At 38.7% G+C, this 13,363-nt stretch overlaps 2 protein-coding genes across 8 annotated transcripts in view; one reads left to right on the top strand and one right to left on the bottom strand.

The window, feature by feature from the left end:
* CMSS1 (cms1 ribosomal small subunit homolog) overlaps window positions 1-13,363 on the bottom strand; it is a 380,673-nt gene that overhangs the window by 87,778 nt on the left and 279,532 nt on the right. The window contains exon 1 of one of the 4 annotated variants that reach the window (XM_064597580.1): window positions 4,143-4,466. The exons of the other annotated variants lie outside the window; for them this stretch is intronic. The gene's annotated coding sequence lies outside the window, so the exon portion shown is untranslated. Of the gene's footprint in view, window positions 1-4,142; window positions 4,467-13,363 lie in introns of those variants that run through there. 4 annotated transcript variants of the gene reach the window in all.
* FILIP1L (filamin A interacting protein 1 like) overlaps window positions 1-13,363 on the top strand; it is a 300,285-nt gene that overhangs the window by 7,850 nt on the left and 279,072 nt on the right. The window lies entirely within an intron of this gene.

Below are 13,363 nucleotides of genomic sequence, written 5' to 3'. Positions count from 1 at the left end.
CATACTCAAAACGTGATAATTTATGGGCCTATTGCCCAGAAGATTCTGAGGAGACAATGAAATTCCTAAATGTGCGCAAATTATTCCGGGATGGGAAATGACTCTTCCTGTGTAGCAGTAATTATTTATGTAACACTACCTTGGGAGAATGTTAACAGTAGAGTATTAAATTACTCTTTTTAAAATGAGGCACTTCTACAGGGTTTTATTTGTTTTTTCCTAATTTGGAAAGATAGCATTTGCACACAAAACAACAAGTTTTACTATCCTATTGTTAAGTGGGTAGGTCAAGTTTCAGAAAGACTGTATTGATGCATTAAATACCTGCCAAATGGAAGTGGAAGGAAGGCTCCAGTTCAAACCATTACACAGTTGTGGACCCATCACCCTTAAAGTTAAGCAAAGTGACTAGGAAATTCCACTACCAACAAAGTGCCAAGAGGCAATAATGCCCACTGAAGGGAGAAAAACTTTAGTTTACCTCAAATTCACATGCACTTAGTAATTTTCCCAGATGGTATTATAAAACTGCAATCATGACCTAAATAATCTAGTTATTTTGGCACATAATTTTATTATTATGTTCCTTTCCACATCTGGATAGTTCATTTGCACAAGGAAGGCAATTTTGGTTGGAAAAAAAAAAAAACAAAACTCAAAAGGTCCAGCTAAGTCTAGTGGAACTAATCTGTATATAAACAAGGATTTTTTTTTTTTAACAGTATGGAAGAACATAAAGATTTTCACCTGTACTTGAAGCACTAAAACAGTAGTTCAGTTTGAACTGGTAGCTACAAATTTCCATCTCTTGGCTCTGTCACAAAATTGACAAGGATCTTATGCTTTTAGAGTTAGATCAGATACATGTTAATGGCAAAATGCCAGTCACCGTTTTAATGGGGCTTCTGCATTTCTACCTTTTGCCCTAGTGACCAGAAAATTGTTCTTAGAGTTTCCTTTAGCACATTTCTGCTATCTTATTAATTTTCAGTAGTTTTTATTCTTTTTAAGCAGGAAAATGAACTCTGGTATTTAAAATTTTCCAAACATGTAAAAACATACTATAGGAATCAGAGTATTGGCTGGATTAGTGGAACACTCAGACACCACTTGAGTGAATTCAATGGGGTTTAACTCATCTGAAGGATTCCAAAAGAAGCTTTTAGGAAGGAAGGTGAGGAAGATGAGCAACATACCCTAGCAGAGGTAAGGGTGTAAGCTCCTGGATCCTAAAACTCTCACAAGGGAAAAACTATTACAGGAGATGATGCCCACGCATGAAGGCAGATCTCCTTTTTCAACTAAGAATCATTCTCCAGCTCTCAACAATTCTTTGGGTAAAGAACCAGAGTGGGGTTTGTTGTTACAATCTTTCACCACATGGCTCTAGATCCTCTGCCACCGTTTTGCTCTATTTCTACCAGAGTCCTTCTTGCTTCAGAAGGCGTATGCTATCTTGCATAATCCTGAGATTAATAAATCTGACCAGATGGGAAGGTTGTTGGAACAGATACAGATTAGCCAACATGCAGAATGAGTGCAGGCTAGGCTGGCCTAGAGGAGGACTGAGCTTCCACCAAGTCTGACATCATCATCTGCTAGTGTATAGCCCTGGAGGTGTTCCACAGTCTGGAAGCCTGGACTTCTGCTTGTAATGGTATCCTGATTGTACCAACTTGTTTCTGTGTCCTTTAGATGAGTCCACCTCTTCTGATTTGCTGAAGTGGTATCTAGGTCTGACTGTTCCATCAATCCCAGCCTTCCCCTGACAGTAATTTCATATTTTCTGCATATCATATGTATAGCACACATAGATATTTATCTAATCAAAACCCACAGGAAGTATATTCTGACTGCCTTGGTTTTTTATATTCTAGACTCCCAAGCACAACCCCATCTAAACCAATAAAACGCATTTGATGGCAAGAAGCTATGTAAAATGAATGACTTCCAAGATGGTTTTAAGAAACAGTGAGAAGAGGAAGCTCATTGATAAAAAGGGTTTTGTTTGGTGGAAGGAGAGATTACAAGGCATTTTCAGAAGCTTAATTGCATCCCAGGAGGTTGAAAACCTGAGTCTGACGTATGCCATGTGGAGAAGGGAGAGTGAGAACAGTAGTTAAGTATGGGCTTACTGAAAAGGGAACCAATCTTCTGAAACATCTCCTGGGATTCCATCACCTCGACCTTGCAGTTGTTTTTCATTTCTGCTTTCCAAATTACCTTTGTGTAAGGATTAATGACCTTCCCTCAGCCCATTAACTCAGATGGTCATTAATCTCCAGGAAATACTTGTCAGTACTGCTTAAAGGGTACATGAGAAATGCCGTGTTTTAGGTTAAAAATGGTTAATCTTACAGCCCTTTAACTGCCCTTTTCAATGATTAGAGTGTCTTCCTGGAATTCCCTTTGTCCCAGAATTAGTTAACATTTTAATCACAGTATTACATGTAAGCTAGTTATTTTGGCACATAATTTTATTATTATGTTCCTTTCCACATCTGGATAGTTCATTTGCACAAGGAAGGCAATTTTGGTTGGAAAAAAAAAAAAAACAAAACTCAAAAGGTCCAGCTAAGTCTAGTGGAACTAATCTGTATATAAACTGCAATTGATCCAAAAGAAATGCCTTCCTGGAGTATAAACTGAGTTTTAAAAAAGCATGTTTCAAAAGGATATTACTAGTCTAAATTCCTATAATACGAATGTGTTTCATGTACTTGGAAACTAAATGTTGCTTCCCCCAAATCAATATTATTGGTCAGCTTCAATTATAGGCTATTTCAGTTTTGATCTTTGGTAGGCAAATACACTATCTACTAACTCAGCTTTATAAAAAGGCTAGAAAAAGTGACATAGGCATAAATACTTGTATGCTTTTAGAGGACTGTTTATGAGACTTATTGTTAGGTGTTCATGTGAACACTGCCAAGACAAGGCTAAAAGAACAATAGCTAGAGCCAACTATAGTAGAAGAAACAACTCGTAAATGAAGTTTATTATAAATGTAAATTGTATCATGAGAAGACAGTTAGGTAAAGGCAGATATTTTAAAAGAAAAATTAGAATGAAAGCACAGGTAGGGGTGCCTGGGTGGCTCAGTGGATTAAGTGTTCAACTCTTGATTTTGGTTCAGGTCATGATCTCGGGGTCGTGACATCCAGTCCCGTGCTGGCCCCACGCTCAGTGGAGTCTGCTTGAGTTTCTCTCCTTTTCCCCCTGCCCCACTTGCATTCTCTCTCTTTCTCTCTTTCAAATAAATAAATAAATAAATAAAATCTTTAGAAAAAAAAGAATAAAAGCACAGATAAGGTTTTGGCTATAAAGTGACTATAAAGGTATAAAATATGGAAGGGAAGAAACAAGGATGGCAACACCTGGGCAATGAATGAGCTATGTTAAAAATGGTGGTACTCAGCTGACCAGTCTCTGGGGTAAGAGAAAATAACAGAGGGGAGCATTTTCATCCCCACATTTCCTGAATTTCTCTTCAACTTGAAGAGAGCTAACAAGCTGAGGGCATTGGTGTAAATCACCAAAGCAACAGGGCCAAATAACTGCTACTCCTGCAAAATGGTAAGAGAACCTCAACCCTAATCTTTGGATTCCTGGGCTTTGCAAAAAAGCAAGCCTTAGTCAGCCAGCTCTGCCCTGGATTCTTCTCTGCCTTGGTCACTGTCCTCTGGGTCTTGCTAAGACAGGCCTGTGTTCCAAACCATTGTTCTTTAAACAAAGTTGTAAACTGCTAACAGTTTTGTTTAAAAGTCTGTAAAATGATAACCACATTGCTACATCTCTCTGGAGTATCCTCAAACAAAATGTGGTTCAAATTTCTTGTTTCAAAAAAAAAAAAAAGAATCTAAGAGTTATTTAATAAACAAAGACAACCAATGTAGTTAATAGGCTTTGTGTGACCACAGCTATGTCATCTTGGTCTTCTATTTCTTGCTTAAGGCAGAGGTCAGAGTGAGCCATTCAGTGAAGGGGCATCCAAACAGTCCATCTGGATGCTCTGCCTGAGCAAGTTTCTATGTAGTCCCCACCCTGCAACTTGGCATGACTGATGGTGGAGGGTAGGTAGAGAGGGCTACCTTCACTACAGGCTGGTCTCTCCAACCCAAACACACATAGACAGCATTTACCTTCATTTCAGGGAAATGAGAAGCCACCTCTCCTCAGAGGATGACTAGGAGCCCAAATTTGGTGACCTGGTCTCTGGATCTACAAGCAAATAAGGGGTGAAAATGGACAATTCTACTAACTGAAAACCTCTGCATTAATGCAGCTGATTAAACAAGCTACTGGGAATCTTGGCAGGGCTGTCCATGCTCCGTAAGGGTGATCTTTATATAAAGATAAGCTCTTCCACTGATAATATCTACAACACTCAGGGTACAAAAACTCCTTTCGTTAGGGTAGAAGAAACAGGTTCATCTTAATGCAATAATTTATTTGAACAAACATGCTTATTGTAAAGCCAGTCAGGCCAAATCCAAATGTTTTCCTGTTTATATTTCCCAGGGGGAAGTCTGTAACAGCCCCTGGAAATGATCACCCTAGGGCTTCTAACACAGTCCATGCCAGCAGCCAGCATGCACCCTCCTATCCTTCACTATCCAAGCTTCCTTTCTGCTCCGTACTCACAATGATTGCCGTTACCTGCCCAACCATTGCTTCCAATTTTCCAGGAAAACCAGACTCAAGATTTGAGTAACAAAACCGTAAAGACTCACAGAGAGGGACTCATGCTTAAGTAGATTTTGTAAAAATTAAAACAGCTTTCGTGTCACTGGTTTTGTTCCATGCTAATACCTGGGTAGCAGTCCCCAAGGGAGCAACAGCAGCCTTCAGAACGGAGCTCCTCTGCTCAGCCGGAGACTAAGTACCACATGTGTCTTCCTGGCCCACTCTTCCATTCCCACCGCTCTTGCTGCCATTCTGAGATGCTGCCTGCTTCACCGTCTCAGGGGGCCACTAATTCGCTTATGTTGTGAGACTTCTCATCACCAGTTTCCTTTTAGAGGCTCCTGGCCTGGGCGCCTGGGTGGCTCAGATGGTTAAACATCTGACTCTTGATTTCGGTTCAGGTCATGATCTCAGGGTCATGAGATCAAGCCCTGCATCAGGCTCCGTGCTCAACGCAGAGTTCGCTTGGGATTCCCTCTCTCTCTCTCCTCTGCCCCTCCCCTGCTCTCTCTAAATAAATAAAATCTTATTAAAAAAAAGAAGACTGCTGGCCTAGGATCACAGAGTACACAGGAATATATACAAGCTGGGGAAGGTATTTCACAAAGTCTAAATCTATGCACCCCTGTTCAGTTGGTTGGCTGAACATTTTTATAGCACATAGCATCCCACCCATCAACCACCCCTCCTCCACTGGCACCTGCACAGCCACGAGCAGACGGCTTTACGTTGCTTTTTGCTCTGAACTACCTTTGCCAATCTATTCTGTTCTGGCAGAACTGGGAGGTAGATGGAAAGGCTATTTTTGATGAGAGGGCTTAACAACATTCCTCAAACAAAGTATTTCTCCTACATACTCAAAACATTATAAAACATTTTTTAAAAAAGATTTTTAAAATTTATTTGAGAGAGAGAAAGAGAGTATGGCGGGGGAAGGGCGGGGGAAAGGAAGGGGCAGAGGGACAAGAAGACTCCCTGCTGAGCAAAGAGCCCGAGGCTCACCTTGATCCCAGGACCCTGAGATCACGACCTGAGCAAAAGTCAGACCCTTAACTGAGCCACCCAGGCATCCCTAAAACACTTTTAAAATACTTCAGTCCCTGACTCCAGAAAAAGAAGAAGGCTGGCTTTGCAAAGTGATGTCTTTGGTAGCCAAGTAAAGAGATAACAAATTCAGAGGAATCATAGTGTCCTTGGACTACCCAGAACACTGAGTAGCTACCGAAGGCAAAGCATTGTGGGGGATACAGAATGTAATCGGCACTATCCTTGCCTTTGAGGAATTACCAGTTTAGTAGAAGTAGGAAAAACATAAAAACTATTAAACAGTGTAGGATACAAAAAGTGTTATGAGAGAGGTACAGATAAAGTGCTGACATGGTTCAAAGGGAAAACAGAATTCCTACCTGCAGAGTTGCAGAAACCACATTTACAGTAAGGATCCAATTTCTATAAGCATCCTATACAAACTGAAGGCTTTTAAGGCTACTTCCTCTTCTTTTTTCTTTATTATTCTCTTTCTGAGGACATTTGTTATTCTCTCACTGCCCCAATCACTCCTGTGATGGACTGGATCAGCTGGCACATGTGTTACTTTGAAGGGCATATTTATTTTTATGGCAATCAAGAATTCCAATGGAAGCACTTTAGTGAAAGCAAGGTTGTGAGAGTCATAGCTTTTCTTCAGTTGCTCACCTCTGCCTTTTCTTTGCTTCTCCTAACCTGATCCACCGTGAGGCCACTCTTACCAGCTGCAGAGCTGGACTACTTCTTTCCTTCCAGAAAAGTCTCTAGTCCTGGCCTGTGCCCACAGTCAACACACTACCTCTCTGCATGGCTATGGGGAGTTGCCGCTTCATCTGTAACATTAAGTGTCTCTTTGTAAAGGAAAGTGGGACATTAGCCGTGCCTGGATGGCAAAAATATTTCCTTTCCCAGTCTCTGTTATAAAGCTGTCTTGGATAGTAACTGGTAAACTGCCACCTATTTTTTTCACCACAGTCCAGTGAAAATTCCAATTTGTACCACATAGCTCTAGATGTCCCAAAGTACAAAGTGGTCAAGATTCCCCAAAATCTGATTGGCTTCACCCTGCATGCAAGTGAGAGGCCAGTGTCAGCCCACACTTCCTTCTCTGCTCTCCATTACCTGTGCTAAAAGACTGACAACTGACAGTCAGAACAACTGTCCCCTTTCCCCCAATCCCTTCACTAACTGCCTGGGAGAATTCTCTTCAAAAGACACCAGGACACCTTCACAGCAGTGCTCTACCTAAACCTGCAGCAAGAAAATTGTTAAGCTCACCAGGTCTAAGACTCCACTAGAGGCCTAAGGGACTCCAGTTCTCATAGCCCTGGCATTCTCATCCACCAGTAAAAACACAAGCATCTCTGGTTAATAGTGTTCTCTTCTATTGTATTTCCATTCTCATTTAGTGCTGCTTCCTCCCTTGGGTTCTTGCCATCCTCTCTGACTTCCCTCCAAATCCTTCCCATGGTGCTCTCTCTGAAGGCATGTGGAACAATGCAAAAGCACAGCTTTACACTCAGGTAGATTCTGGATTCAGTGATCCTAAAGTAGATTTGCTGTGTGACCCTAACTGATGCATATGGTCTCTCTTATGCCTTATGCCCTCATCTGTAAAATCCAGATGATAGCAATTAGTTTGTAGTGTCCTGTGAGGATTAAATGCATAAAACAGCCAAGTACAGTACCTGGCACATCCTAGGTGCTCAATAAATGACATATATTGCTGTTATTGGACCCCTGCATCCTTACCCTTCTCACAGTTCCTTCTCCCCGCTCCTGTTCCACCTTCCTCCAGGACATACAACCCTTCCTCCAGGACATTTAACCTCTCAGCCTCTTCTGAGAAGACTGTTCATGCTCTCACAGCCCAAGCACCAAGCCTGGGATGGTACCACTCTCCAGGCTCCACAATGCTACTTCCAGGTCATTTCTTTCAACTATCATATCAACCCCCCTCCTCCCCAGAGGCTCATGTTATTGCTCCATACCACATCTGTCCAGTTCCTAGTTCTGCCACTTTCTGACCTCTCCCCATTGTTCCACCTATTTAATAAGGGCTTTGGCAACTGGGTCAAACTTTTTTGACCCAGTTTCCCTCCTGATGTTCCCTCAACCTGAACATGGATAGTCTTTACAACAATGTGGCTTTAGAGTTTCTTGACTCCAAAATCCTGTGCATAGTCCCCCTCAGCAATCTAATTCCACAGCTACACCTGGAATATTCTCCCTCGTACACCTATGATACTTCACTGTACTTAAGTGGTCCACAAGTCTGTCTTTCCTTGGTGAGCTATTGGTTCCTCACTGCTAGAGACCTATCTTTTTTGTTTTTTTTTTTAAAGATTTTATTTATTTGACAGAGAGAGAGAGAACACAAGCAGGGGGAGTGGCAGGCAGAGGGAGAGGGAGAAGCAGACTTCCCGCTGAGCAGGGAGCGCCATGCGGGGCTCAATCCCAGGACCCTGGGATCATGACCTGAGCCGAAGCAGATGCTTAAATGACTGAGCCACCCAGGTGCCCCTGCTAAAGACGTACCTTATCTAACTTTTTATCTTTATCCCTAGGACAGAGTCTGGTATATAGTGGGTGTTTAATAAATATTTATGGAATGGTTAACATGGTACATTTGTATAGCTTTTTAGAGCTTACAACATGCTTCTCTATATTTCATTTAATGATCACTTTAGGAAGGTAGAAACATTACTGCAATCAAGGTTATGTGGTTAGACCACAGCAAACACCTGTATGTTATATCATCTACAGGCCAGCTGGGGCTATTCCTATCATCCCAGCTACAATAACAGCCCTCTTCCCCTACCTCCCTTGCCCTTGTATACTTGTTTTTTTGTGAAAACTGAAAAGAAAATTGTGTTGAACTATATGAATAGTTCTGAGAGGATTATGCATCTCTGTGTTCCCAAGGGTCTTCTGCCATTAGACTATCCACTAAACTCTCAGGATCTTCTTAAAAGAATTATGTAATGTTATATTTCATTGCCCCCAGTGTGAACACTAACATGACAAAAGTTCGGTCTATTAGCCACATTAAATAGATTTCAAAACTGGAAAATGCAGAAATCCAATCTTGCGTTCTCTGATTAATTAAATCCTGGATTTAAGCTTCCTGATAAAGCCCACAAAATGACAATTCAAAACTCCTCTGGGTTACCAATGAAAAATGATCATTGGCAGAAATTTGAAAACTTCCTTTAAATATATGAAGAAGAGGTCTGCAATTGGCAAAGCAAAAATTGCTTCCTGAACCACTCCATGCCACAGTCTATAAATGGCTAAATCCGTAAGTTCTTAACTGGAATGTGATTCACAGTCCCAAACTGTGAAGTGTCTAGTTTCAGGGAATGAATAAAAAAATCTTTCTTATCTGGGTCATTTGTGGTCTTTAAAATGTTTTCCTAGCTTAAGGAAGTCATTTTTAAAAAGGGATTATAGTTAATGGCTTCTTTTCATGGTAAGTTTCCATCCCTGTATATGGCAAGGATTTTTGTGAAATCCAAGTTCTTTAGGAAAGTTCTGCTGTGCTAAATGCCAAGGGATACAAAGTCTTCAGGGTTCTAGACACTTATACTCTAGTAATGAAGAAAGATATGCACAAAAATATCCATAGTACAGGAAAGCTTCCTTGGCATGTATCGACATTTATGGGCAGTAAGAGCTAAAGTTCAATTATTATTAATAAAAATAAATGACAGTGATAGCTAACATTTACTAAGTGCTTGCTACATATCAGGTATTATGCTGAATACTTTGATGCAGTAACTTATTTAATTCTAAGAATGTTGTAAGGTAGGTATTATGATTACCTTAGAGACGTTACAGATGAGGACTCTTAGTCTGAGAGATTCAGTAACTTACGTAAGGTTGAAAAGCTGGTCAATGATGGAACTGGGATTCAAATACAGAATTTTTGGGCTCTAAAACAAAGTGCTTATTCCATCTCATGTCCTTTTCCTGAAGCATCTCATCACCAAAATAAAAATCACTTTACTTTTCTTACCTATTGTCAGTGTGAATCTACTACATGCTGAGGGACACATGGGTATGCTTTCAGTGGGCTGTGCTACAGCTAGCCCAGGAAAGGCCAATGGCTTGGCAATAACAAATTACAGCATAGCTAAGAGTCAAAGTAGTCACTGACCAATCGTCTTTTTGCTTAAATAGATTTTGCTAGATTTTTCAAATAGCAATGTAGCAATTATCATCATTATGTCTAGCTAAACATTAAAAATTATCTGATCAGATATGCTATTGTTGGTAAAATTTTAAGAATCAACAAATTAACTGATAGAAGTTTCTACTGAGTAAAAATATTACACAAAGCTATATAGAAAAAAAATGCAATAAAGCCACTGCAACTCAGAAGTTAGCAAGAATAGGAGCTGAATGTTTTGTTGAAATGGAGGCCCCAATCGCAGGTCGGGAAAAATTTAAAAACCAAGTAATAAGTCTTTTGACATTAGCTAAATAACCAAGAATATTAAAATCCAGAACTAATTATATGAGTCAGTTAAAAATTATGTTGAAATAACTTAATGATTTGGAAAATTTATAATATACATTTTTATGAAAAAAAATGGTTTGAAACACAGTGTGATCCCACTTTTAGATGTAAATCTAACAAAACATGGTAGTACTTGTATGCTGATAACTATAAAATGCTGATGAAAAGCATCAACGATCTAAATAAACGGAGAGACATACTATGTTCATGGATTGAAATACTTAACATAGGAAATATGTTGATTTGCCCCTAATTGATATATAGGTTTAATGCATTCCATCAAAATTCCAGCAAAATTTTCTTATATAGACAAGATAATTCTAAAATTTATATGGGAAGGCAAAGGAGCTAGAATAGCTAAAACAATGTTGAAAAAGAAGGAAAAAATGGGTGGAATCTGTGTACCTTATTTCAAGATTTACATAGGTATAGTAATCAGACTGTGTGTATTGCTGGAGGGATAGACACAAATATCAATGGAACAGAATGGAGAACCCGGATTTAGACTTGTGCAAATAAGCCTTGACAAAGGCTCAAAATCAACTCAATCAAAAAACAGATAAGCCTTTGCAACAAATGGTGTTGGAGCAGTTGGGACATGGAGTGGGGGTGGAAAGAACTTCAGTTTAAGTCTATCACTTTGAGCAAAAATTAACTCTAAATGGATCATGGACTTAAATGTAAAATATAAAACTATAAAGCTCTTAGAAAAAAAAGAAAATCTTTGGAATCTAGGTCTAGGCAGAGTTCCTATATACTTGACACCAAAACCAAAATCCATAAAAGGCAAAATGGATAAATTAGATTTAATTAAAATGAAAAACTTTAGCTCTGTGAAAGACCCCTTGAAGAGGATGAAAGGACAATCTTGAGATTGGGAAAAAATATTTGCAACCATTTATCTGACAAAGGACAACTACCTAGAATATATAAAGAACCCCCAAAATTTAACAGTAAAAAAAAAAGGAACAATCCAATTAGAAAATGGGCAAAAGATATGAACAGATATTTCACTAAAGTAGATACACAGATGGCAAAGAGGCACATGAAAACATATTCCATATCATTAAACATTAGGGAAATGCAAATTAAAACCAAAATGAAATATTACTAAATGCCTATCAGAATAGCTAAAATTAAAAAATGGTGACAACAACAAATGCTGGTAAGGATTCAGAGAACCTAGATCACTCATACATTGTTGATAGGAATGTAAATTGATACTGTTACTCTGAAAAAGTTTGGCAGTTTCTTAAAAACTAAAATATGACCAAGTAATTGTACTTTTGGACATTTATCCTAGAGAAATGAAAACTCTTCTTCAAACAACAGCCTATACACAAATGTTTATGGCAGGTTTCTTTGTAATAGCCCAAAACTGGAAACAACCCAATGCTATTTAATGGTGAATAGTATGGTTATACTCATATGTAGAATATTACTCAGTAAATAAAAGGAACAAACTATTAAAAGAGACAACAACCTAGGTGAATCTCCAGAGAATTACGTTGAGTGGAAAAAGTCAATCCCAAAAGACTATATACTATATGATCCCATTCACAAAACACTCATGAAATGATAAAATTATAGAAATGGAGAACAGAATAGTGGTTGCAAGAGTTTAAGGAGGTGGTGGAGGTAGGAGGGAAATGGTTGTAGCTATAAGTCACCATTCTTGTGGTGATGGAAATGTTTTGTATCTTGACTGCATCAATGTTAATATCAATGGTTGTGATATTGTACTATAGTTTTGCAAGATAATGCCATTGGGGGAAACTGGGCAAAGGATACATGGGATCTCTTCATATTCATATCTCTTCTTACACTTTCATGTGAATCTATAATTATCTCAAAGTGAAAACTTAAAAAGATCAAAAGTATAAATTTTGGTTTTTACATAAGAAAAAGAATGAGAAAATATATATCAGAATCTTTACCTGTAGATAGTAGTGAATCAGTGACTTCTATATTCTTCTTTTGGATTATCTGACTTTTTCTATAATATTGTTTTAGTAATTAAAAAGTTAAGGAAGACATCAGCTATAAGCACAGAACTAAGCTCTAATGACATGAACTGTCTAACTCAATATACTTGGTGACATGTTAAGTGAGGGGTCTCTGTCTTGATTTTGATATTTTAAAGGGTTCAGTGGCTAGTGCATAAAGTGTTTAAAATGAGCTATCCTTGCCTTTTTAAACTTCACATTTTAATTCTTTCCATTCTGTATTCCGTATCTTCAGTTACCCAGTAACTTCTAATCTCTCAAGGTACTTATGAAATCACACAGATTCCCAAAATATGGGACATTCAGCATAAGGCTTGATCCATACATGAAGTTATGTACATCCAAGAGAATGACATATTTATGGACAGCCAAACTAAATGGAATTGACCAGAAAGTTCCAGAAGTTATACCTGGAGTTTGTCTCATGAGAAGAACAGAACTATGATTTTAATACTAATGTAACATTTTTTCCCTGACACTTAGTCACTTAATTCTAAAGGATGCTGAAGGCAGCCAAATAAGTCCTGAGGATAAGGTAGGAACTCAAAGTAGGTATGCGTAATTCTTTCTGAAGGGGGGCCTAAAAATAATGACAGTAATAATAAATTACTTTTGCTCAATACTTACTAGATCCCAAGAAGAGGATCTAGTTCTAAGAGCTTAACATGTATTGACTCATCTAATGATCATAACTAAGTCCTCCTCAAATGGGTATGCCTACTGGGTATGCAAATATTTTACAAGATGTGCACATGCAAGGGTATTTTAAGGAAATTAGTCTCCAGACCTTAGCTTTCATCTGTGCTTTATTTTTTAACTGCTTGAAAACCCACCTGTATTCACATGAGCTCTTTCACTTTGCTAAAAGGCAAGCTCTTCATCTAAGACAAATCTTATTAAAGTTCATTGTCCTGTACCCTGTTGTCTTTGGAGTATACAAACTTCCTGGAACTCAAAACATATTATGATTAGAAACACTGCTGGTTTCGTAGTCAGTGTTGAGATGTTCTGAATTCTTTCTTTCTTTTTTTTTTTTAAGTTTATTTATTTAAGCAATCTCTACACCCAATGTGGGGCTCAAACTCACAACCCCAAGATCAAGAGTCACATGCTCCTTGACTAA

This window comes from Mirounga angustirostris, unplaced genomic scaffold, assembly GCF_029215605.1.
Source record: "Mirounga angustirostris isolate CCGP_5_RB_7025 unplaced genomic scaffold, mMirAng1.0.hap1 SCAF_1, whole genome shotgun sequence".
Taxonomy (NCBI): Eukaryota; Metazoa; Chordata; class Mammalia; order Carnivora; family Phocidae; genus Mirounga; species Mirounga angustirostris.
Note: the sequence above shows the minus strand (reverse complement) of the source record. Positions and strands in the feature narration are given on the sequence as shown.